The 27,131-nt window shown below is 43.2% G+C and overlaps 1 pseudogene across 1 annotated transcript in view; it reads left to right on the top strand.

The window, feature by feature from the left end:
* Nucleotides 1-27,131, top strand: part of LOC144754186 (E3 ubiquitin-protein ligase TRIM39-like) — a 188,911-nt pseudogene that overhangs the window by 73,320 nt on the left and 88,460 nt on the right. Inside the window, exon 4 of the transcript XR_013594677.1 lies at nt 23,271-23,293. The product of XR_013594677.1 is annotated as an E3 ubiquitin-protein ligase TRIM39-like (transcript). The remainder of the gene's footprint in view (nt 1-23,270; nt 23,294-27,131) is intronic.

Genomic DNA, 27,131 nt, shown 5'->3' on the forward strand with positions numbered 1-27,131 from the left:
GGCTAATGCGAGCTGAAGCTGTAGCGCGGCTTAAATAGCAGTCTGAGGGGGCGTGGCCTCAGGAGTGTGGGCGTGGCCTCGCTTCCCTTGGAAATGGCGGCAGAAACTTATCAGAGCCCCGCGGCAGCGTTAATGTCGGCTGCGCGGTGCTGAGACGGCGAAATTAGGAGGGGGAGTGCTGTGGACAAGAAGAATCACAAAGGTAAAAACAGTTTTAAAATCACAGTATTTAAATGTTTTGAGTGCTAGAGTCTCCCGGCTTCCGCCTCAGGAGCTGTCAATGGCTAATGCGAGCTGAAGCTGTAGCGCGGCTTAAATAGCAGTCGGAGGGGGCGTGGCCTCAGGAGTGTGGGCGTGGCCTTGCTTCCCTTGGAAATGGCGGCAGAAACTTATCAGATCCCCGCGGCAGCGTTAATGTCGGCCTGAGACGGCGAAATTAGGAGGGGGAGTGCTCTGGACAAGAAGAATCACAAAGGTAAAAACAGTTTTAAAATCACAGTATTTAAATTTTTTGAGTGCTAGAGTCTCCCGGCTTCCGCCTCAGGAGCTGTCAATGGCTAATGCGAGCTGAAGCTGTAGCGCGGCTTAAATAGCAGTCTGAGGGGGCGTGGCCTCAGGAGTGTGGGCGTGGCCTCGCTTCCCTTGGAAATGGCGGCAGAAACTTATCAGAGCCCCGCGGCAGCGTTAATGTCGGCTGCGCGGTGCTGAGACGGCGAAATTAGGAGGGGGAGTGCTCTGGACAAGAAGAATCACAAAGGTAAAAACAGTTTTAAAATCACAGTATTTAAATTTTTTGAGTGATACGTTTACACGTAAGTAAGGCCTGTTCCGACTGAATACTATGTTTGGCAGCCATGTATTTGATTGCATTTTTTAAAAGGTAACATAACTTAACTGCTATGTGGAAATAAGTCTAGACATATTTAAACTTTGGCAGTTTAATAGACTAATTGTTAACAATTTTGAGGGGGACTCTGGTGATTTTTTATTTTCCACTGGGGAGGGTGCTGCATTAAAAGGTTTGAAGACCACGATCTAAACACATATTCAAATGCCGTTTCAACTTTGAGGAAAGTTATAGATAACAAATCCATTAATCCCCGGGTGACCAATTTGGGAATCAAGCCCATCACCAACGTAGCTAAAGGTTTGGCGTATATTTTTGCGTCAGTGTTGAGAAATGAAATGGGACCAGTAAGACCCACAGTCCAAGGGAGACTCATCCCTCTTACAAGAGAGGACCACTCTTATCTCCTGCTAGAATGATGGACCCTGACCAGTTGGTATGACCTCATAATTCAGTCTAGGATGATCTCTTGTGACCTTCTGATCTAACTTCTCTTGTACTTACAGGAAGTTGACTCTTAATCTGTGGATTAACTTATTCTGTCTGTCTATGATGATGGCCCATAACCTTTTAATGACCCTCAAACAATCCTATTAATTTAGTTTATCCGTTAATAGTGGCCCTGTGCTTGCTACTACCCACGAAGTCAATAGCCCTACTGACTTATAATTTCCATAGACCATACACAGATGTGGGGAGAAGTACTCTCAAAGATCATAGAATTTTAGAGAAACGTGAATAAAACACAATTTGTTTTTTTCATAAAATAAAAAAAAATCATTGTTTATTAGAAAGATTTGTTCGAGGCATATGAGCTGTAGATCTCACACTGATCATTAGATCGTCACCTGGTGTTGGGCTCGGATGCTTGCACCTTGTTGTTGTCTTGGAAGAAGTATTTGTAGTCACGAGAAAGGTGATTACTCCCTTGGACGATAGTGCGCATGGGCATCGACTCTTTTCAAGTAGTTCGACGCGTAAAAACTTACTCAAACTTTGCCGAACAACGTTTCATATCGATAACTATCCACTTGAATTCAACAGCTCGATTCCGGTCGTCGACGCGGGCCGTTGGGCCTATCCACGCCGTGAGGCCTACACCTCATGGATAGGATGCCATTTAAGAGATGCCCCCAGTGTGGAGAAAAATTTCCACACAGTGACCATCACAAGGTCTGTAACCTGTGCTTATCGCCGGAACACGACGAGTCCAGCTGTCCAGCCTGCGCATCCTTTCAATCCAAGAAGACCATTTGAGATCGGAGGGCCCGTCGACACGATATGCAGAGATCAGCTCCGGAACCAGTGGATATCGTCGATGAAAGTCCATACGTCCCAGAGGAAGATTCAGACGATCTCGAAAGCGTATCTGAGGCAGATGACTCTGATGACTCCATACCTTCAGGTCAACCCGTGAGTACTGCTCCCCTACCCCAGCCCCAACACCTAAATCGAAGGCAAAGGTCAACCAGTTGCGACTGAAAAAATACTTCAGAAGCCCCGCCATCGACCCCGGCTCCGAAGAAAACACCAAAGCCTTCCGGTAGCTCCATACCGAGCAAACCGCACGTCCCAATACTACCGGCTCCATCGGCACCAAAACCAAAAGAAGTCCCGGTTCTGAAACCTACTCCAAAACCATTGACTCCTAAAGACAAAACGGCTCCGAAAACAATGAAGCCTGCTTCCGACTCTCCCAAGCTGACGAAACCAGCTTTGGCTCCAAAAGTCAACATCTTCGTGCCGAAACCTACAAAGCCTCTTTCTAATGTTTCCAAGCCGATAAAACCAGCTTTGACTCCAAAGCCAATGTCTTCGGTGCCGAAACTTACGCCAAAGGACTCCTAAGGCTAAAGACAATCAACAACAACGCCCGGAACCGAAAAAATCGCCGCCCAAAGTGGTTCCTCAAGAAGAGGAGCTTTTTCATCCTGAAAAAGATCTACATTGATCCAGAGACAGGACATGTTTCTACTGTGCCATACGGAAAGCGGAACTTAGATACAGCACCTACACCTCCAGTGCCTGTAAAGAAGGAGTCTGCCACATCACCTATGCTCCCTTTTTCTCCTCTACCTCTTCTATTCCACCTCCTCTTCCTCTGAGTATTTCACCTCAAAATTCTCCTCCTCATTTTTCACCACCACATACACCTCCTCAGAATGATGATGAGTATAATATACGGGGAGGGGGCCACCCAGATGAGCCTTTTCCCTACCCACATGATACACCAGACTGGGAGTATCAAAACCCACAGGATGTACCAGATATCCCTGATCCACATGCATACCCATTCAAACAATCTCCTCTTGAGGATAATATTGGTTTTGGACACTTAATCAATAGAGCTGCCATATATCATGGTGTCACAATGCACTCAGACGAAGCAGAAGATTTCTTACTAGATACTTTTGAACAATCCCAAAAGTCAGTTCATTAAAGGTGTCATTAAACATGCACCAGAGGTGTTTAAAGATCCTGTAAATGCTAGGATCATAAACCCCAGAATAGAAAAGAAATACAGACCTGCTTCCGGGAATCCTGCCTACATTAAGGGACAGCTACCCTTAGATTCCCTAGTCGTTTCTAATGCTAGAATACGAGAAAACTCACAAACCTCAGGTGAAGTGCCACCTCCTGATAAGAAATAAAAAATGATAGACGCTCCAGGCAAAAGAGTAGCTGCCTAAGCTAGCAATACATGGCGCATAGCTAACACACAAGCCCTCCTCGCAAGATATGACAGGGCTCACTATGATCAGTTAGAAACACTTTTACAACATCTACCTGACCAATATAAAGCACAAGCAAATGACCTTATCCAAGAGGGTAAGCTAATTTCCAATGCGTCAATCAAGTGCGCACTTGATGCAGCAGGCACTGCATCTAGGGCCAGATGTAGGAAAAGCGTATTTACCGATTCATAAATTCCGAATTTTACCGATTCGGTATTTATGAATCGGTAAATATGAAGGAGTGAGATTTAGGAAGATTCGGTAATTGAATTACAGAACCTGTAAAAATCGGTATTTACCGAATCGGTAAATACCGATTCGGTATTGCCCATTGATTCCTATGGGCCTTGAAGCCCATAGGAATCAATGGGCAATACCGAATCGGTATTTACCAATTCGGTAAATACCGATTTTTGCAAGGGTGCAGGGGGTGTCACTTTGACACCTTCTAGCACACCGAATACAGGCATGTGTGCCATGTGGCACACAGACATGCCCTAAGGGCATGTCTGTCTGTCACATGGCATAGGTGTGCATGCACACATGTGCATGCACACCTGGAATCGGTATTTTACCACCCAATTGGATTGGGTGGTAAAATACCGATTCTGCAAGGCCTGTGGGACACAGAAGAGTCCCACCTACATTTGCAGTTACCGAATCGGTAATAATACCGATTCGGTAAATTTACTGATTCGGTAAATTTACCGAATCGGTAAAATATGCCCCCTACATGCCAATTCTTAAATACCGGTCGGTAACGGCCGAAATCTACCATCTTAAATCAACCATTCAACCAACAGCAATTGTTTGGACCAGATGTAGACACAGCACTTGAGAAAATGAAAAAGGACACTGATACTGCCAAATCTATGGGAGCTTTGCAATCCCCACAAACATGAGGCTCCTTTCATCGCTCCTTTTATAGAGGAGGCTCCAAACAAGCTGGAGCAGACAATTCAGCCTCCTTTAAAACCAATACACAAACATCCTCCAATAGAGGATATTTTAGAGGAGGCTATAGAGGCAACAACAACAAGGGAGGATGTCGAGGTAATAACAACAATCGTACTTCTCCCACCACAAAACAGTGACTTCCTTCTACTTCCCCAACAGCATTCCACTCCTGTCGGGGGGAGACTAACACAGTTCCTACCTGTCTGGAATTCCACCACATCAGACAGGTGGGTGAGACAAATCATCCAACATGGTTACTGCCTAGAACTAACAGCTACCCCATCACAGATACCACCCAGGCCGCGTCCCATGTCCACATAACATCTAACATTACTAAAACAAGAGGTTCTCTCCTTGCTTCTAAAAAATGCAATAGAGATTGTTCCCGTACAACATCAAGGGATAGGGGTTTGCTCGCTGTACTTCCTAATACCCAAAAAGGATGGGACACTAAGACCAATCCTTGATCTCAGGCCCCTCAACCTCTATATACAATCAGATCATTTTCACATGGTCACTCTACAACAAGTGCTACCACTGTTACAACAAGGCGACTTCCTTGCCACATTAGATCTCAAGGATGCCTACTTTCACATCCCCATACATCCTTCTCACAGAAAGTATCTAAGGTTGTACTGGACGGACAACACTACCAGTTCAAAGTCCTCCCATTTGGAGTGAGAACTGCACCAAGAGTGTTTACCAAGTGCCTCGCAGTAGTAGCAGCACATCTCAGAAGACAACAGATTCATGTCTTCCCATATCTCGAAGACTGGCTAATAAAAGCCAAGTCACTCAATTAGTGTGTTCAACGCACTCCTCAAACCATTCAAACATTACAAGACTTGGGATTCACAACCAACTACACCAAGTCGCATCTCCAACCCTCCCACATACACCAATAGCTGGGAGCCACAATAAACACCTCCACATCTCTAGCATATCCCAGTCCAGCCAGGATAACAAGCATTCAGGCCTTAGTTGCAAAATTTCAAGACCAACACTTTCTCCCAGCCAGTGTTCATGCAACTCATAGGCATGATGGCATCTTGCATTTTTAGGTCTCGCCTGTCGATGCGCATGCGCATCGAGCTTGCGAGACTATTGGGGCTTAAACAGTCTTTAACCAACTTGCAAGGAATCGTGGCGATTCCTTGCAGTGCCCGTGAAATTCAAGCTTAATGCGCATGCGCTTAAAAGCGCGTGCACATGCCCCCAGCCGCCTGCCTGCCCCTGCTGCTTTCACACCCTCTCGCCGTCTGTTCCCCCTGCTGCGTCATCAAAGGCTTTCACGGCCGGCCGGCCGTGCTTTCAGTTTCACTGCCGGCCGGCCGTGTAAAGTGCACTTCAAAGGCCGCTCTCCCTGCTCCGCCCCCTGTAAGTGCTCTTGTTTTACTCTTCAGCACACACTTTTAGAAAGTGCATGCCTCTGCTCTCAATCTTCTTCACCCCTGAAATCCCCGCTCCTCTGGTCTTTTAAACCTCCTCTCCACCGGTTTCCATTCTTTTTTCGAACATTTCTCCCACCCGTCGTCCTTCTCTGTAATCCATCCCGCTCCCTCCAGCTACACGTTCTTTGTTTCCCAGCCTCTTGTTTATTTTTTGATGATTTCGCTCAACCTCACGTTTCCCACCTTCCGTCATCCCGTTGCTTGAGGTCATGAAAAGGACGCTGCAGGATTGCACAGCCTCGCTCGAGTTGCCCACCCCCTCCCTCTCCCCTTCCGTGACTCGTATATAACAACTGAGAACAGCACATTAATTAACAACTGGTCACAGTTGCTAATCACGCTCAATACCCAATAACGTCTGATCACTCGTACTTGGCACTATGCTTTATGCGATTTTTTGACACAATTTATTTTGTGTTGTTAGCTCTTAGCGCCCTCGCCTTTTTCAAAACGCTCGGGTATTCACCATCTTCTGATGTTTGGAGTCACCGGAATACATCCTACAAAAGGAGGCCAGAAAGGCTGGGACTCCTGAGACAATTAAAGCTAGAGGCATTGGATGGCGAGCCGCAAAACAACCGGAAGACAATCGCAAGTCCACACAGTGAACCCAATACTTGCACGGTCACATCTAGAAAGGTAAAACTCTCCTCTCGCCTGCCGTGGGATGCATACATGTGACCTCGGCATAATTAGCCTTTGAAAACTTTGGGGATTACAAACGCTTGCGGGTCACCCCTTCCAGCTGAGCTAACAGACTGATGCGAAGCAGATGGACAGCACACAGAAGGCGGCGCTGGCCTCTCTAATTAACAAGCACTGGCGTTGCCAATAGGTCTCGTTTTTTTTTTTTTTCCGCTATTCTTTCCAGTGTTTTCGAGTCTTCTCCTCTACCATTTCCTCCCTTCTTTTTTCTGCAGTCCATCTGTGGCTCCTCTTAATCTCGTCCATCTCCCCTTCCTTTCCCTTGCCTTCAATCCCTTCATGCCCTCTCTCCTTTTCCCACCACTTTGCCTCCCCTCCCTTCTTCTTCTCTCCTCTCTCCTCCCTTCTCGCCTCCTTTTACAGCCCTGCTGTTCAGCTTGCTTCCTTCTGTACCCATGCAGTTTCCTTCTTTTCCCATGGCTCACTGCAGCGTTTCATTCGCACTTTTCGGCATCAATTCCTCAGTTCACTCTATTTGCTATGTTTCTTTGTTCCACTGCCCCCACCTTCCTTCCAACACACTGTGGCCCTGTGCAGTTTGTCGCTGGCATTCTTTAGTGAAATGTAGTGCACATTGCCCCTATAATTTCATCTTGTGTGTATAGCGTCTTCTCTGCTCTTATTAAGTCGTTCATGTTCTTGCTTTTCCTCTGCAGCCTCTTCTCGTTTATGTTTCTATATTATACCGAGGCACATCTCTTTACCAGGCACATGCACTTTTGTCATTTAGGGAGTATGCAGTACCGAGCACGGCGTTTCCATTGCGTATGTTTGCTTGTTTGTTGCTGGGTTATAACTGCGTGTTAAAGAGCCAGAAACACGGGTGAGTGCACATGAGATTTGTGTGCGTCAGTGTTGCCGGCGAATGTAGAAGTGGCCATTAAAAGTAGAGACAAAGGAGCATCGGTGTGTGAGGGCTTACCTGCAATGTGTGTGTCTGTGTAGATTGCTTCTAAATGTACAATGTATGCGAGCCTGTGTATGACTGTCTACGTCTGTAAAATGTGTATTTCTTTGTATTCTATATGTGTGCTTGCATAGAGGAGCATGTTTTTTCTGTACCCCACTGCACGTTGCTTGTGCATGAGTCTTTGTGTATGTAAACGCTCGTGCGTGTTTGCTTGTGCAATAAATGTGTACAATGATGTGTGTATCACGTTCTATGGAATGTATGTGCTGAGCGAATGTTGTGCTTGTGCCTTTGTGCATGCCTGTGTGTTTGTGTAGATTGTGTGCGCCTTTGTACTTGGTATATAGCTCCGTAGTAGTGCTACTATGTGTAAAGTATGACTGTTACTTTGAGCTGTGCGTTTGTGCATGTATACAAAAGCTTCTCGAACGCTTTTGCATGGTGCGAATTTTTTTTATTTTTATATAGGAATGACTGTGTTTATAGATAAGTATGTGTGTTTGTATTCTGTGCTTGGCTACGAACTCTGTTGTTTTGTGTGCCCTTCAGCGTATGTATGTCTTTTTTGCGAGTACGCCTGTGTGCATTTGTGTAATGTATGTGCCTTTGTGTGGTGTATGACTGCTCCCGTTTTTTTGTATGTGTATGAGATGTGGGCTTTACCCACGTAACGCCACTCACACACGCAATGCCAATCACACACGCAACGCCACTCACACACGCAACGCCACTCACACACGCAACGCCACTCACACACGCAACGCCACTCACACACGCAACGCCACTCACACACGCAACGCCACTCACACACGCAACGCCACTCACCCACGCAGCGCCACTCACCCACGCAGCGCCACTCACCCACGCAGCGCCACTCACCCACGCAGCGCCACTCACCCACGCAGCGCCACTCACCCACGCAACGCCACTCACCCACGCAACGCCACTCACACACGCAACGCCACTCATCCACGCAACGCCACTCATCCACGCAACGCCACTCATCCACGCAACGCCACTCATCCACGCAACGCCACTCATCCACGCAACGCCACTCATCCATTTGCAAAACGAAAAATGTAAAACTCTTCTATTGCGAGACCTATTGCATTTTCAATGCTTGTTATTGTCCCGTATGCAAGACTTCAAATGCGTCCATTACAGAAATGTCTAGCACAACAGTGGAATCAGGCTCAAGGACATCTTACAGATCTGGTGTTGGTGAACAGCTGCACACATCGCTCTCTGCAGTGGTGGAAAACCAAAAACCTGTCCAAAGGGCAGCCGTTTCTAGAACCTGCTCCACAAATAGTACTTTCAACAGTCGCATCACTCACAGGTTGGGGAGGGCATCTCCTCCAACATACAACTCAAGGAAAATGGACCACTCAGCAGAAAGTGCTCCACATAAATCATCTAGAGCTACTAGCAATATTCCTAGCTCTAAAATCGTTCCAAGTACGTGTACAAAACAAAGCTGTCCTAATCTCAACGGACAATATGACAGCGATGCACTATATACATAAACAAGATGGAACACACTCTCTGCAACTGTCCCAGCTTGCACAAAAAATTTGGAGATGGGCCATCCCTCAGAAAATATATCTACTGGCCGAACATCTTGTAGGTATTCACAATCAGATTACAGATCTGTTAATTCGACAGACACAACACATTCATGAGTGGGAGCTCCATCCTCAGGTTCTTCTACCTTTTTTCCAGGAGTGGGGCCAACCAGACATAGATCTGTTTGCCACACAAGACAACGCAAAATGTCCAACCTTCGCTCCCAGGTTTCCACACCCATTGTCCAAGGGCAATGCAATCTGGATGAACTGGTCAGGCAGATTTGCGTACACTTTTCCGCCACTCCCACTAATTCCATTAGTGGTACGCAAGCTCCGACAACAGTCTCTCAAACTGATTCTAGTAACTCCGACTTGGGCACGCCAACCGGGGTTCACAATACTACTAGAACTCTCACTAGTTCCACATCAAAACTATACCTGTCCCCATCCCTGCTAACACAGAGCCATGGAGACATCAGACATCCAGATCCAAATCAGCTGAATCTGGCGATTTGGCTCCTGAAGTCTTAGAGTTTGGTTACCTTAACCTACCACCAAACTGTATGAATATCATTAAAGAAGCCAGGCGACCTACTACTTGAGCCTACTATGCCGCTAAATGGAAAAGATTTGCCATTTAATGCACCAACAATGACATTGATCTACTGGATGCTTAAATCCAGAATATCATTTACTACCTATTGCATTTACAAAGATGTAATTTGGCATATTCATCCATATGTTTACATCTAGCAGCACTCGCTGCTTACTTGCAAAACAGACAACACCTGTCACTATTTCAAGTACCTGCAATTAAAGCCTTTATGGAAGGCTTAAAGAGGATTATTCCTCCTAGGTTACCACCCTCTCCAGTATGGAACCTAAATATTGTTCTTACTAGGCTCATGCTCTCTTTGACCATGCGAAACCCTTGCTGCCACTTGTCCTGATGCCTACCTGCATCACCAGACTATTGGAACACCGGTGCTTGCCCTCCCGCCTCCCGCTGCCCGACTCCTTTGACACCTCGGAGCCCGGTAGCCGAGTGGAGCGCGATTGGAGGGGGGAAAGGACTACACTACCCAGCATCACGAGCGGCGCACGCCGCGTCATCTGCGCGCCAGGAGGCGCTGAAATAGCGCGTCACCCCGGTCGAGGGGGGCAATCTCTTTGACCTTGCGAAACCCTTGCTGCCACTTGTCCTGACGCCTACCTGCATCACTAGACTATTGGAACACCGGTGCTTGCCCTCCCGCCTCCCGCTGCCCGACTCCTTTGACACCTCGGAGCCCGGTAGCCGAGTGGAGCACGATTGGAGGGGGGAAAGGACTACACTACCCAGCATCACGAGCGGCGCACGCCGCGTCATCTGCGCGCCAGGAGGCGCTGAAATAGCGCGTCACCCCCGTCTCGCGGGACGCCGGGCGAAGCCCGGGCAAAGGGCGGGCCCTCTGTGGCCGAGGTAGGCCGGGCCGGGCCCCGGTATTTTTAATTTTTCTTTTGTACTTTAAGTAAGTTCTTATAAAATGTGCAGATTTGCAATCTGCGAGGAAATAAGCCTGTCGCCTGTACGAGCGCTTACCTTCTCTCCCTGTGGATTCATATTTTATTGACTGTTTGTTTATATATTCTGGTTCGCTAAGCCTGCTGCTGGACTAGATTTTTTCCAGACAACATGACTGCAAAGAAACTACGCTCTGGGAGAGTCCTAGGGGGGAGGTCATGTATAAAAACAAGATCTAACCCCCTGAGGAACAAATACGAAAATAGTGTACAACTTAAAGGTCAGATGCAGTTACCGCAAATCTGGGAAAAAACTGTGAATACACCTATGGAAGTTTTAATAACAACTGATGTTGAGATGACAACACAGTCGAAACTGCTGTCCGATGTGGTGAAAGATCTTAATCTTGATCTAACGACGGAAACAAATAAACATTCTCTGACTCAGTCTAACGACGTAATCCTCCCAGCATGTTCATCAAAAGGAGTCGACTCCGATCTCATGTTAACAAATTTGAAAGTACTTCAGCATAACACTCTTAAGGGAATAGAAAATGCGGAGGAAGACATAGGAGAAGTATCTATTTCGTCCAGTATCGATCTCGAACTCTGTGGTCGCTACATGGACAAGAGAATTTTGAATCAGCCTGAGCTTAGTAAAACTCCAAATGGAGCAACGCCATCAGGATTAATGCTATATAGTAGCACTCCTTCTATCAAATCTAATGACATCCCCTCTATGCAGAGTGATTTGAAATCTCCACAACTTAATCTATCGGGGATCTGCTCTTTTACTGCATCTGGCTACCCAAAAAATGAAAAACCGATCTCTGATTCTCTGATAGCACTTGAACAATTACTGCTTCTATATTACTCTTACTAGGTAAATTTGCAGTGAGTTCTGATTGCATTTTGGCCTCAGTTACTGAGATATTGAAAGCATTGCTGGTTAAAAACGCAGAGAATGTGACTATTCCCCCTACTGAATCTGTTATCCAAAAAGTTGTAGACAACACTAATTTATTGAGAAAAAATGCACCGTTGGGGATGACTTTAAAGGTTGATATTCATGAGCCCTCCAAGACCCCTACCCCATCTTCCTTAACACAGAGGATAGAATTAGAACCTACCTTGAAGGAAGAAAGCTTGGTAGAGGTTAATCAAACTGCCGGAAATGAACTTTTTCCCATCTTTAATCAGGAGAAAAAAGAACCTGAAGGGATTTTGGTGACTAATAAAACAATAAAAGGAAAAAGTAAAGGGAAAAATAGGAAGCTGGTTCGTAAGTACAAGAAGAAAAGACAGAGGCAAATTATCTTCCAAAAACACATAATAACTGAAGTGCCTGATGTTATAGAAAGTGCAGATAGTTTAATATTGGATACTCCCGATAAAGAGGTAGTGGGTTGTATCACTAACAATGTAGTGGAAGGTACCCCTGCTGAAGGTACTATGAATGGGGTAGTTCCATACTCTGAGGTAAATGTATTAGAACCCCAAGCATCAGCTGATGAGGATACAAGAAATATGCCTATAGTAACAAGGGTACTTAATCCATCTGCACCCACTTTTCGGCTCCAACCTGAAGTGGCTAAGAGTTCAACTATTCAGCCATTGAAAGCTCCTATCACATGTGTCGATACTTTGACATTGGATTTTCTTCCCTTATTCGATTTAGACCTAAAATTGAACAGATCTTGGTTGCTTAATCGCTTTAAAGAAATTGAAAGCTTAAAACTTATTTTGTCAAACGATATTGATTTGGTCTCACCAATAAGATCTGAAATTGGGCAACGAGCAAGGGTAAAATTTTACTCTAAAATAATTGCTAACCTTGTACTCCAACAAGCGGAAGTATTTCAACGCAGAGGGATCGATGTGTTACCTGTTTTTAATAATGGACAGTGTATCTTCTCTAGAGAAAGAAATACAAAGTTGGGTTCTAGGCAGGAAGACCCGTCCACTTGTAATAAAGATCTAAAAATCTGGGTCTCTAGAGGTAAACGCATGGTTTCTCAGGTACTCCCTCTTCCTGAGAACATAGATACTCCTCTAACAGAAGACAATCAGATGTGGAATTGGTTACCAGGAGTTTTATCGAATAACACATCGAACAACTCACGACTATTTCAACATCTTTAACAGACAGTTAAAAATTGTCTCTTGGAATGCTGCAGGCCTTCATAATTGCCCAGAGAAACTTGATTTTTTACTTTCTTTGAACGCAGATGTGCTATGTATTCAGGAAACATGGTGTAAAAATCTCCTATATGGGGGGAAAGATTATTTTGTTCTGGAGGCCCCCGCTACACCTTCTAAAAAAGGACATGCAAAAGGTGGAATTGCCTGTTTGTTATCTAATTCTTTACAATGGCAATTTTCCCATTATACGGACATTAGTAATCTTTTCCAATCTATAACTATCAATAATCTAGCGTCAGTGGGTAGACAGTCTTCATTTATAATTTTAAATGCATATATTCCACCTGAAGATATTTTTAATACTGTTCTAAAGCGAATGTTTTCTTATGTAAAACAATTATTAGAGCTCGATCAGCCCCCCTATATCTTACTTGTGGGTGACTTAAATAGCAAAGTGTCTAACTTAAGTTTAGACATGTTTAGAAACAAACCTAAGGAAGAAGCATATAATATACCTCAAGCAATCTTTCCTACTAAAATAAAAACTAATAAAAGAGGAAAGATATTGCTTGAGGAACTTAGCTATTTAGAGGGGCTTATCGTAAACGGTAGGATGCCTTCTGACACTCCTGCTAATTATACCCACGGGTCATTTAGGGGTGAATCCATTCTGGATTATGCAATTACGGATTATGATACGTTCTCTTTCATTCGAGATATAGTGATCTCTCACTCTTCTTTGAGCGACCATAATATGATCAACATAACTGTCTCAATAAAACCTCCAGATACTAACTCTTGGTCCCTAGTGAATAAAGGAATTTCTATTAATTGTAAGTCTGGAAGATGTTTCTGGGACTCTATCACTATGAAGGATGTACAAAATATCCTTGCCCAAACTTTACTAAAATTAGATGAATGGCAGGGTACGGAATTTTTACACCTCGAAAACTTTATGAAGAAACTTACCATGATGGCTAAGAAAATTAGAAATCCTAAAAAGTTGCACTTCTCTCCTAGTATACTACTAATTTTAAATAAGGAGATAAACAAACTTGTGAGGCAACATTACCTTAATAGATCTAGGGAAAATGAGCATAAGTTAGCCTTACTAAAAAGAAGGAGGGTCAGATTGAGATCTAAGTTAAAAAGAGAAAAAGAAGATTCTCTCTGGATTAGGTTAAGAGAGGCTTCGGCCTTTAACAAATCTAGAGAATTCTGGTCCATAATAGGGAAGGGATGTGGAGCAATAACAACTCCCATCCCTATCTCTATCGCGGAAGATGTCTGGATACTATTTATATCTAGCTTATATGCATCTAACGGTACAGAGGGGGACAACTGGGATCCAGCCCCAAATAGAGACCATAACATAGAACTCCCGACCGAGAAATCCATAGCTTCCGTGATAAAGAGTATGCGCTCCTCCTGAGCAATGGGTCCGGACGAATTGCCCATGTCAATAATTAAGCAAGATGTCACCTCCTGGAGTAGGATTCTTCTCCCAGTGTTTCATGCATGCTTTTTATCTAGATCAGTCCCCAACTCTTGGAGGGGAAGCATATTAATCCCCATATTTAAAAAGGGAGAGCGGGATAAGCCTACGAATTATCGTCTAATAGCTCTATTGGACTCAGTAGGAAAATTTTTCGCCAAATGTCTTTTAATGTTAATAACTGAATGGGTAGAATTAAATGGTATTTTACCCATGGAACAAACGGGATTTCGCAAAGAGCATGGAACGCTAGATAATTTGACATCATTACAGGTGATTGTGGACAAATATGTACGTGTTCGAGGTGGTGGCATATACGCAGCATTTATAGATTTCTCCACAGCGTTTGACAAGGTGGATCGTCCAACGCTGTGGAGAAAGCTGGCTGTATTGGGTATGCCAGTGTATTTACTCGAATTGGTAAAGTCTCTTCACTCGAACACGTGGTGTAAGGTGCTACAAGGTGGAGAAAGGGGTCTTTCTCAACCTATTCCTTCTCAGAACGGGTTAAAACAAGAGTGTATACTGGCCCCTATATTGTTTTCACTATATACGGCAGACCTACCATCTTCCATTGCAGCTTGTGGGGGATTAGCCCCGATAATTGGAGGGTCATCTATATCGGTTTTAATGTATGCGGATGACATACTCGTTTTAGATTTAACCCCGAAGGGTCTGGCTAATCGCCTGCATACATTGAATCAATTTGCAGAAGCACATCATATGAAAATTAATATATCGAAAAGTAAAATCATGTGCATTTTTGGAAAGAAAAAATGTAGGTCTGGAAGTTATAGTTGGGCTATAGGTGGACAGAAACTAGAGGTGGTGAAAACCTACACCTTCTTAGGTAAAATAATTTCAGCAAACCTAAGTGAGAATCCCCACATTGAACACAATTCACGTAAAGCATTGGCTCATGGCATGGGGTTATGTTCCTTGTACAATGCTACAGGGAAGAGACATTTTTCACTATTTTTGGATGTATTTAGAGCAAAGATACCTGCAACTCTACTGTATGGAATTGAATTAGTGGAGTTAAAACAATGGGGATTCTTGCAAAAAATGGAAGGAAAGGTACTAAGAAAAATTTCTTCCCTTAATACAGCGTGCTCTGTATCTTCATGCAGGCTGGAATTCGGACTCCGAAGTTGTTGGGTACAGGGGTTGGTAGCCCTCGTAAGATGGGTAGCCTGTCTGGCCAGAGGTAAATCGGGTTCCTTACGAGAAGCCATTAAAAGGGAACTCTTGGGCAACTTTAACGAGTTTTCTTTGTTAGTAAAAAACTTTAGAAAAGCAGTATTTCTGTTAGAATTGGATGAAAGCACTTTATTCTTACTTACTCCCTCTGAGCTAAAGTCTAAATTAAAATGTGCATCTTGGGAACTCTGTTATAAATTGGATATGCTTGCCCAACCAAGACAAAAAGAAAGGGAATCATTGTTAAATACATATACACCTAAGCTGGCCCAACAATACCTTATTTGGAATATTCCTCATAGAGTCCGTAGGCTATGGTACCTTTTAAGACATGATTTGCTTCCACTAAATCTCCTTTTAGCAAAGTGGTATGGCGTATCGCCAATATGTAATCTCTGTAATAATGCTGTACAGGATCGTAATCATGTCTTGTTCATTTGTCCCGCACTGCGCCCATTGCGCTATAAATGGTTAAAACCAATTTGTCTACAACTAGGAATCTTAAATGTAAAAACCTTTTTCCATGCACTTTACTGTCCTCCAAATGAAATGTTTTGTTTCAGAATTTTTAATTTTTTTAAAGGGTTTTTAGATATTTATTAATGATATATAGGGAGATGTTTGATGATTGCTTGACCGGTAGATAAGAAGTGTTTCCTTTTGTCTTGTTTTGTGATTTAACTGTAATTAATGCTGTATAATTGTGTGTTTATTTTTATGTGGCCCTCAGCGAGAGCCAAAACATAATAAACTTTTGAACTTTGAACTTTGAACTAGGCTCATGCCCCTCCTCCGCCCCCCTTCGAGCATTTACACAAGTGTGAACTGCAGTTCCTCACATGGAAAACAGGCTTTCCTAATTGCCATTACCTCTCTTAGAAGAATAAGTGAAATTCAAGGGTTTAATTACATCGTAACAAAGTGGCTCTCAGAACAAATCCAAAATTCCTTCCTAAAGTCATCACCCCCTTTCATCTTAATCAATCAGTAGAGTTACCAGTGTTTTTTCAAAACCCAGACTCTGAGAAGAAAGAGCTCTACACACTATAGATGTCAAAACAGCACTGCTTTATTACATTGACAGGACAAAATCCTTTCATAAAACAAAACAATTATTTGTAGCTTTCTCTCCACCACATAAAGGAAATCCCATTTCTAAAGCGGGGATTGCAAGGTGGATCGTTAAATGGATACAGATATGCTACCAAAAAGCAAAAAGTACATTAACAATTCCGCCTAGAGCACATTCCACTCGTAAACTAGTAGCCTCAATGGCTTTCTTATCGAACATTCCCTTAGAAGACATCTGTAAGGGAGCAACATGGTCTACAACACACACATTTACTAAACACTATTGTGTTGATGTACAAGCCAAACAGCAAGCTTTTGTAGGCCAAGCTGTTCTTAAAACTCTTTTAAACTACTGCAACAGATGCAGGCGACCACCGCTAAGGGAGGTACTGCTGTATAGTCAATGCTCAGTGTGAGATCTGCAGCTCATATGCCTCGAACTGAAAATGCTACTTACCAGTATGTATCTGTTCTTGGCATGTAGAGCTGCAGATTCTCACACGCCCACCCACCTCCCCGGGACCTGTGTCTGTTCCAGTTCTATCTTACTTAGATATACACACATGGACATCTTTTCTGTTTCTACTAACTCCATCATTTCCCATCATGGCGAAAAACAATCTAAGATGGAGTCGATGCCCAGGCGCACTATCGTCCAAGGGAGGAGTCACCTATCTTGTGACTACAAAGACTTCTTCCAAGACAACAACCAGGTGCAAGCATCCGAACCCAACACCAGGTGGCGATCTAATGCTCAGTGTGAGAATCTGCAGCTCTATGAGCCAAAAACAGATGCATACTGGTAAGTAGCATTTTCCTTATCTTTGACACATTCTGAATCCTATCAAACGCAAAACGCCATTTACGTCATTGATGGTCATGATATACTGTAGTAGTCCCATGTTCAGCTGTTCCTAAAAGCTCAGATGTCACAGGGAATTATATCACAAATGTTGGTCCACGGAGGGTGATCTATGAATGAATACAGCCAACACACATCCCACGGTTGTAAACATTGAACCCAAAGGACCTCCCCATTATTTCTTTAAAAGTTTACACTCCAGAGTTATTCTCAATTTTTAAAGAGGGCACTTTCCATTCGGCAGCTGTCTAACTGGTGTCACCCTCTAAACAGTATGTTTGAGTCCTATACTAATGTGAACTTGTAATTTAGCCACGCCGCATGCAGGTCATAGACAACTTATCATAAAAAGTCCAATATTCCAAATCCTTTGCTCATGCCTGGTTCTTCTCCAACATTTTATAGAGGGTCTCCCATCTCAGCCTCTTCACTCCAACAGCTCACCCCTTTCTGGGATGAATTAATCCGGAAACTGGTGGGAGCTTCACACAAGCAGATCCTTCAAAAGTCCATAACTGCACAAGAGGGGGTCACAGTTCTTTGTTCTTCCTGGGCAGCTGTGATCTAATTTCCTAGATGGCTTCCACTTACACGCACTCCTCGAATGCCCCTTCTGCCCGTACTTCTTCCCCCTGCAGGGCAGTCTTCTTATCCCCCGTCTGCTTGTACCTCCTCCTGCAGTACACTCTTCCAATACCTCTTCTGCTCGTACCTTCTCCTAGGCACACTTCCAGTACCTCTTCTTCTCAGTGAGTTGGCCTCTTCCACCAAGGTAGATCCAGCGGCGTCAGCAGGGTTAGGACCCAAGTCCATTGCACCGCTCCTTACTCACCAGTCAAAAGGACTGATGACTCCCCAAGGCAGGCTTCTCACTTGGGGGTTGTAATTCACCAACCGCCTCTCTCCAGCAGACGGCTTCTCTATTCTATAGGTAGCCTTCAGCTCTCCTTGCAGGAGTCCTTTCTGGGTTGCCCTCACCTGTAAGTAAGCCGGTAATCAGGGATCCTGGCTCTGGAACTCATATATTTATCTCCATCAGTGCCTTGAAGGTCTTGACATTGGTCAAAGAAAATCCTGGCACAGTGACCTGGGTTTCTCACAAGTGTTTGTTCTAGTTTTTTAGATGTTGATGAAAATTCGAGAGCTCCCTCTCGGGAGCTGGTTTCAGGCAGGTCTAACATTTTATTTTTTAGCACAGACTGGTCAGGTTATAGTCTTTGTCACTCAATCTTGGCAGGAAGAGAGAGTAGAGCTGTGTGTGCCGTGACATATGAATCTGAGGCAAAGGCTCAGAAGAGAGGCCTATATTTGTAAATAACAAGGACCCCCTGCGAATGGATCAGAAATCCTGGGTCAGGGAACAACAATTTATGTAAATTAACATACCCAGGCAAAACTGGAGAAAGGCAATGAGTGCAAATAAAAACAATCTAGGCACTTGAAATTATGAAGATATTAAATTTAATATATTGATAAAAAGTTGATAAAGTGCGGATATAGTACATATTTATAGCAAGTATTTTGAATTAAAACAATTTCAAATGTTCGTAAATATGAATAAAACAACAGCATAATTGGTGACCCAGTAAATGTGGGAAAACCAGACGGTTTCTTCTCTCTACGCGTTTCGACACGAGCGTGTCTTCATCAGGACAAAAGTCATCTTTAAATGATAATCTGTTGGAACTAGATAGTTTTGGTTGGTTTAAGGTTACCGGTCTGTGGAATTCAGTTAATCCAAATATGTGGAATGCTGAAGTAACTTATGGTTCTTGTACGGCAATAAAGATGGCACGATGGCCGTAGGTAGCTGCAAAGAGACGCTATTCTTATGGTTCCAGCAAAGCAGGCTCTTTCTGTGAACGGTCCTTAATGAAAATGGTTGCTGGCTTGTAGTATTTAGTCCAACAGGTTACTCATTTTCAGTAGGTATTTAAAATCTGCTTTAGTAGTTGTGCGTAACGGACGGCCCGAATTACTTGAGTTACAGCTATTAACTGGATACACGTGGGCTGAGATGCGTGGCCCGATATACTGGACCTTAGAGTGCTGGAGCCAAGTTCTCCTGAATGCTTCCTTCCTTCTACGGTCTGTAGAGACGCTATTCTTATGGTTCCAGCAAAGCAGGCTCTTTCTGTGAACGGTCCTTAATGAAAATGGTTGCTGGCTTGTAGTATTTAGTCCAACAGGTTACTCATTTTCAGTAGGTATTTAAAATCTGCTTTAGTAGTTGTGCGTAACGGACGGCCCGAATTACTTGAGTTACAGCTATTAACTGGATACACGTGGGCTGAGATGCGTGGCCCGATATACTGGACCTTAGAGTGCTGGAGCCAAGTTCTCCTTCCTAGGAAGCATTCAGGAGAACTTGGCTCCAGCACTCTAAGGTCCAGTATATCGGGCCACGCATCTCAGCCCACGTGTATCCAGTTAATAGCTGTAACTCAAGTAATTCGGGCCGTCCGTTACGCACAACTACTAAAGCAGATTTTAAATACCTACTGAAAATGAGTAACCTGTTGGACTAAATACTACAAGCCAGCAACCATTTTCATTAAGGACCGTTCACAGAAAGAGCCTGCTTTGCTGGAACCATAAGAATAGCGTCTCTTTGCAGCTACCTACGGCCATCGTGCCATCTTTATTGCCGTACAAGAACCATAAGTTACTTCAGCATTCCACATATTTGGATTAACTGAATTCCACAGACCGGTAACCTTAAACCAACCAAAACTATCTAGTTCCAACAGATTATCATTTAAAGATGATTTTTGTCCTGATGAAGACACGCTCGTTTCGAAACGCGTAGAGAGAAGAAACCGTCTGGTTTTCCCACATTTATTGGGTCACCAATTATACTGTTGTTTTATTCATATTTACGAAGATTTGAAATTGTTTTAATTCAAAATACTTGCTATAAATATGTACTATATCCGCACTTTATCAACTTTTTATCAATATATTAAATTTAATATCTTCATAATTTCAAGTGCCTAGATTGTTTTTATTTGCACTCATTGCCTTTCTCCAGTTTTGCCTGGGTATGTTAATTTACATAAATCAGAAGAGAGGCCTTACATTCAGCTGCTACACAGAACTGCATTAACTCTTCTGGGGATGAAGGATGCAGGAAGTGGGCAGCGGATGCTCCTTCAGAGCATCCTTTGTCCCCCTCATTCCTTTCCTTTCACAGACGTCTGGTCCGCTTCAAAGACCTCTGGAAGGTTTCCACAATCTACCTCCCTATCTGGCAGGCTTTCTCCATCCATCATTTGTACAATTCACACACCGGGAATCCAAAATGGAGTCCTGTCCCCATACATTAAATCACAATAGACACACACTCAATACTCACCTTAACCCCCACATGTAGCACGTAGGCAACATGCACTCTCTCCGCAGGTGTTCAGGCGCTATAGATTATAGCTAGTAGCTCAATTATAGCAAAGATTATGGTGGATTAGACTCCATTAGGAAGGCTCAGATCACTGCAGAGGTCCAAATACCTGTATTCAAAGCGTGACACACAGAGGGTTCATGGGTAGAAACCAGTGTCCATTTGTCACTCTAGCTGTGCTCTCCGTGTGCGATATCACATGTAGGTCTTGTACAAATGTCTCCTCTACGGGTGGAAATCATTCATAACTTGTAATATTATGTGAAGTTCGCCAAGTGCTTTGTCATGTGACACAGATTAGAATATAACAGACAATGCGGTGTCATGTGACCCCATTCGGAATATCACAGACTGTGTCATGTGGCCTCATTCAGAAAATTGTAGACTTCACTGGTTCATGTGATAACATTCAGAATATCACAGATTGTGTCATGTGAACTCATTCATATCACCCACTGCTGTGTCATGTCACCAAGGACATTGATTCTCCAAAATACCAGAGATAGTGGAAGTGACATCACACACTCACAGACCAATGGCCATTTTAGAAACCATCCATAGTATGGTGGAGACCTGATCTTTGAAAGTGGTAGGATGTAATACTTACCCTGAACCAGATTTCTTCTCATGTGCTTGAGGGGAGGAGGAGGGACTGGGGAGCGTTCTCCCTCCGACAAATGTTTTTTTTTTTTTTAATTAATTAATAGTGTACTAAAAAGCACCATTTTCACAGAAATGTGTTAAAAAAACAGCAGTTCTGAAATAGCACTCATTTATATTCAAGATGTGACAAGCCAATGCAACATGACCCTCTTGAGGAATTCACCCCATTGTTTACAGAATGTATTATGGATGCCCCTTAGGTCAAAAGACACCTCCATTGTGCCGGGCCAGCGTTTTATCAGGGGTGCCCCTCATATGCAATACATGCCCCTTAATGCCACAAATTACCTACAATATCCCAGTATCAGAATTTTGCAATTAATGCCATCACATACCTTAGGGTACCCTTGGGTCAAATTACATCTAGTACATCAGCACTAGAATGTTTTAATGGTTGCACCCCCCTCCCCCAATATGCCATGATTTTCCTCCCTTATGGCAAGAAGCATCTCCAATTATGAGCTAGTGCCAGCATTTTGCCATGGATGCCCCCATGCCACAATTGCCTCCAGTGTGCCAGTATTTTTCAATGGGTTCCTATCATGCCAAGATTTCCCTCCAGCATGCCAGTGCCAATATCTTTCACAGGTGAATGTCATTCTAACAATTGTCTCTCAAATGCCAGCGAGAGTTTTTCCATGGGCCCCTCTATAAGCCACAAATTACCTTCAGTGTGTAAGGGCCAATGGCAGACTAGCAAGCATAACATCACATTTTCACTCACATTTACTTACATTAAATCAACCACACTCAATCATTCATTCTCACAACCCCTCATTTATTCTCACTCAGACTAAGTCACTCTCACTCATTCTTACTGACACCAACATGGTCACTCATACTTGCACTGACTCTGTCATTCTCTCACACTTTCACTTACTCATTCCCTCTCATTCATTTACACTCACTCACATTCTAGCTCTTACACACTCATACTTTCTCACTTGTGGGTTCCCTTTTATTGCCACTCATTCTGGCTCACTCACACTCATTGACACTCAATCTCACTTATTTTCACCCACTACCTTTTAGTTGCTCTCACTCATTCCCTCTCACTGACTCTCACTCACTTTTACTCACACAGTCCTACTCACAAATACATACACACTCACAAACACACTGTAACCCACAAGCATGCACACTACATACATTGAAAAATATGTTTTACTTGAGACATCTGCCACTGAAGTTCTTATTCTAGATCCTAGTGCAGCATTTTGTTATTACACTTATAGTGAATAATACACTTGTTATTCACTATTAGCAGAAAATGCAGGTGGTGCATGACTCCCTTAAGGAGAAGCTGTCTCGATCTTCTTGGCACTGATTTTGCTATCTCTGAAGTCAAGGGTCGCACAAGCAGTGGTAGGGTTCACGAGGAGCAATCCAGGAGTCGCAGCTCCAACCCCCTGCAATGTCTAAGTTATATCCATGCATGTGACCCTGTAGAGAACATCATACAACGTTTCAAGTGACTCCATTCAGAATATCAGAATGTGCTTTGTTTTTGTGACTCCATTCCGAATGACACTGTGCAGTGTCATTACCATTTAAAATATCAGTTTCTGCTATGTCATGTGACCTCATTCAGAATATCACATTCTGTGCTTAGTCATGCGATACCACAAAATGGCTGCGTCATGTAACCCCTGTCACTGTTTTCTAACCATAGATAGTTAAGTGTTTCATTCCTAAAAATACTGCCATAACTTTAACATCTCCTGTGGAAACTGATTTTACTGTGTTTGTTTCTCTGTTTTGCAGGATGTCAGAAGCACCCTAAGCAGGTAAGGCTGGTTTATTATCCTCCTCTCAGTGTGTAAGGAGCAGGTCTCACTGCCGCAGTGTGTAAATGCCACTACTGAGCTCACACAAAGTGCTACAAAACTTTCAGATTCTCGTAAAATCACTTTGCAACCTCCAAAAATAATGTTAAGTCCTCAGAAAATTCCTTTGATACCCTTGAAAGTGTAAGTCGACGGAAAACTCCCCTGTGTCATCAGGAAACTCTTACATTTTCATAAATCCTTCAAGTCGTCGGAAAACTCCTTGGAGTCCTGAAATAATTGCTACAGAAATGAGATGTTGTCCTCACAAACATATTTATATCTTTAAAACTTGACTGAAGTCCTCTGAAGGGTACCCTGAACACACAGAAAACTAATGTACATTCTGGAAACTTCCGCTCAGATTTTCCTCAATTAGGAATTGTGCAAAAACTCATTCAAGATTTCCTAACTAGGCCTGAAACTGCCCCTTTCCTGCCCCCTGCTCTAAGCCCAAAAACTCAGCCCCCTAAAAACGACTCCAAACCCACTCCCCTTCCCTGATCCCAAAAACCAGCCAACCACCCCTAAAACCTACCCCACCTCCCCAAGCCCCAGCTGAACTTATCAAGCAATGTCCTGTGCGCGCCCCCCCTCCCCCCCAGAGCTGCGGGGGAGTAAGGGGTTAATAAAACATAGCAGCCAGGACAACAGTCACAGCCATAGGGTCGAGGACTGTCTCAAATTACAATCGATCTGTAGAATTCCTGTACACGGTTTATTATAGGCAATACTATGTTTCTTGTGTTCCTTGTATGGTGAGGACTGTAAGTATAGGCCTCTAGAGTCCTAAATTAATTTAAATGTATAATCCAGGTGGGCCTCGACCTTGCATGGACACAATGCGGCCAGAGGCTAACGTATCCAGATGTCTGGCATGGGGAGCGCGTGATCACTGTGTGTGCTGTATTCTGATTGGCTCTGTGTTCCTAACTCATGTGGCATCCGCCTTTATGGTTCTTTGGGAGCGCGCACCCCCTCTCCAGCCATGCGTGCTTTATTGGGACCAATCTCCCTTGACCCTTGCAGTGTTTCTGCGCCTATCTGTGGGATTGATCTAAGGTTTCCTGGCCATGCACTTGTCTGCCGGCTATGTGCCACCCCACTTGTGACCTGCCAATCAATAACCTCGAACCTAGGTCCCAGTGCTTGCCTGACTATGTATTTGCGAATCAAGATTGATGTGGAGTTCCCAACGGGTGAATTTGTTAATAAGAACCTTAGTTAGGTATACAACTGATATTTCCTCCAAACTCTGAGTTACCATAATCCTCAGATATCTCATCTGTTATCTGGTTTGAAGCCCTACCTTTTCTTTAGCCCATTTCCTAATCTCAGTCTTCCCCTTATAGATTAGATACCCTGAAGACCCCCAAATTCTCTGGCATTCATCTCAAGCTTAGGAACAGAAAGCTCTTCTTTTGATGTGTACAGAACTATGTCCTCAGCATACAGTGCTATGTCAGTTGGTAACCCTGCAGCTTCAAAGGGAAGAATGGTCTCATCCTGCCGTATCATCTGGGAAAACAGCTCAATATGTAGACGAAACAGAATTGATGATAAAGGACACCGCTGTCTAGTTCTCCCTGATTTCTGAAACGAAGCTGTAAGTTTGCTATTAACTAAAATCTTGGCTGCCGGTGCTACAGCGGAACTCCAAAAATGATTTTAAATCGACATCACCTTTTCCCTGAAACCTCAGAACACGCATTCATTCATCAGTGGGGCCCATGACACTGCACACTTTTTTCTACTCAATTGATTCAATTTCAGGGATCTGGTGAAAGCAGCCAAGGAGTAATGCTGTAACATTGGCGGAGTGTCTAAACCTATTTATCTAGTCATTTATTTACACCTATAGTTTAAACAATTTACCATGGTTTTAACAAACATGAATTTTATTCAGACACACCACCATAGTGGCAATGGATCTGCTAAGAAGAAAATCAGGCGTAGGAAAAATTACAAGACCAGCTTTTAACATTCCATTTACCTCACTTTATTAAAAGCAAACTTTTAGTATGTCTGACATTTAGGCATTATTAATTCTTTATTCGGAAAAATCTTAAACTTTATTAAAAAATTATAATTTAATTTGAGCTTGGAAAATAGTCATTTATTTCAGAAGTCAGTTTAAAAGATTAGCAAAGAACAGATCGTTCCAAATTCATTCTCTCCTAACATCCCTGACTAACGCCTTCACCTTATCATTCAGTCCTGCAAAGAAAAACAGGAATTAAATCAAAGTCTCTTACATCCAGGAATCGATCTTCAATCCAACGATACCTCGTGATGAAATCGAAAGAGCGACCCCTTCTAAGCAAAATCAGGGGGCTTTATACACTAATTTCCTAACTTAATCTATCTAAAAAGTATCTAACATCAGCAACTCTGGTTCTGATTGGAAGATTTGGGATGGGTGAGCATCTCCTCACCATTACAACATCATGTTCACGGTGAATCAGCAAGCTAATAAAGAAGTATTGTTTAAACAGTCTCTGGCCTAGTCACATCCTCGACTGGTTACTTCGCATTCTTTCCCACATTCAGAACACTTGAATGTCCAAGTTTTGTCAACCATCCTGACTTTCTTGTCATTGTAGCCTTGAACTTCCCATCCGAGCACAGGCAGTTCACTCTCACTTGCAGGCTTTGAGCACGCCTGCGCAGTTCATCATTTGCTCACAGTTTACCAGAGCAGCCATGTTTCTTTAGGCCTCAGAGCCACTTTTAGAACTATCATAGAAACAAACACAAATTCATGTTAAATATGGAACTAAAACCCTTCTGTTTACCTCCCACCATATTAATGTATCCCCATTAGTTGTTACCTAGCAAATAAGCCACTTAAATGTGTTTTATACTTACATATCCGAAGACTGTTTGGCACAATAACGTGTACAATAAGCACATTTAAGCTGCTTTTGTTTATATTTAAGCTGTGCATTAATTTACATCACAATAACAATACAAATTAGTTAATTATATTGCTTCATGCAGGCTAAATTAGTATTCCCACGTGTATAAATGTATGCAACTTATACTATGGTTGATTATTTTTCACAACATACCATTAGTAACTGTTATTGTTATGGAACATTGACTTTACAAGGGGTATACAAAATTTTGATTTTTCCACCTTGCTCCATCACCGGCACCTTACATAACATTTGTTCAACTCCCAATAACATTCTTGCTGAAATCATAATTCTGCAATACCTCCCAAAGACAGACCCAAATACAGCTATCAAAAGCTTAAGCAGCATCAATTCTTGTGATTGTCAACAGGAGATTAAATGCCTCGGCCGTATCATTCGCACAGATAAGTCAATGGGTTCATTCTTTCAGCTGTCTGTCGACACAAACCCCTGTGATCAAAATGGATCAACGTTTGCGAGACATCTGTCAAACTCTTAGCCAAGATTCCTTTGATCATTTTGTATTCATAGTTCAATCACAATATAGGTCTGTAGGAATCTGCTAAACTAGCATCTTTACCCGGCTTAAAGATCATAACCACAGTTGCCTGATATTAGGGAAGGTAGAATTTAACAGCCCTCCAGATTGATCTCATTAAAATAAGATACCCAGAAAGGGACCAAAGAGTTTAACACATTTTTATAGAATTCCAGTGTGATCCCGTCTGGCTCTGCTGCTTTCCCTTTACTGAGCCTCCTAACCTGTTCCCTTATCTCTTCCTCTGTGATCCTTCCCCTAAGGCCTAAACTATGCTGTTCTGTAAAACATTGGAAGTTTTGTTTTGCAACCAGTTTTTCATTACTCAGGGGTCTGGGTCCAA

This window comes from Lissotriton helveticus, chromosome 5_1 (genome assembly GCF_964261635.1).
Source record: "Lissotriton helveticus chromosome 5_1, aLisHel1.1, whole genome shotgun sequence".
NCBI lineage: Eukaryota > Metazoa > Chordata > Amphibia > Caudata > Salamandridae > Lissotriton > Lissotriton helveticus.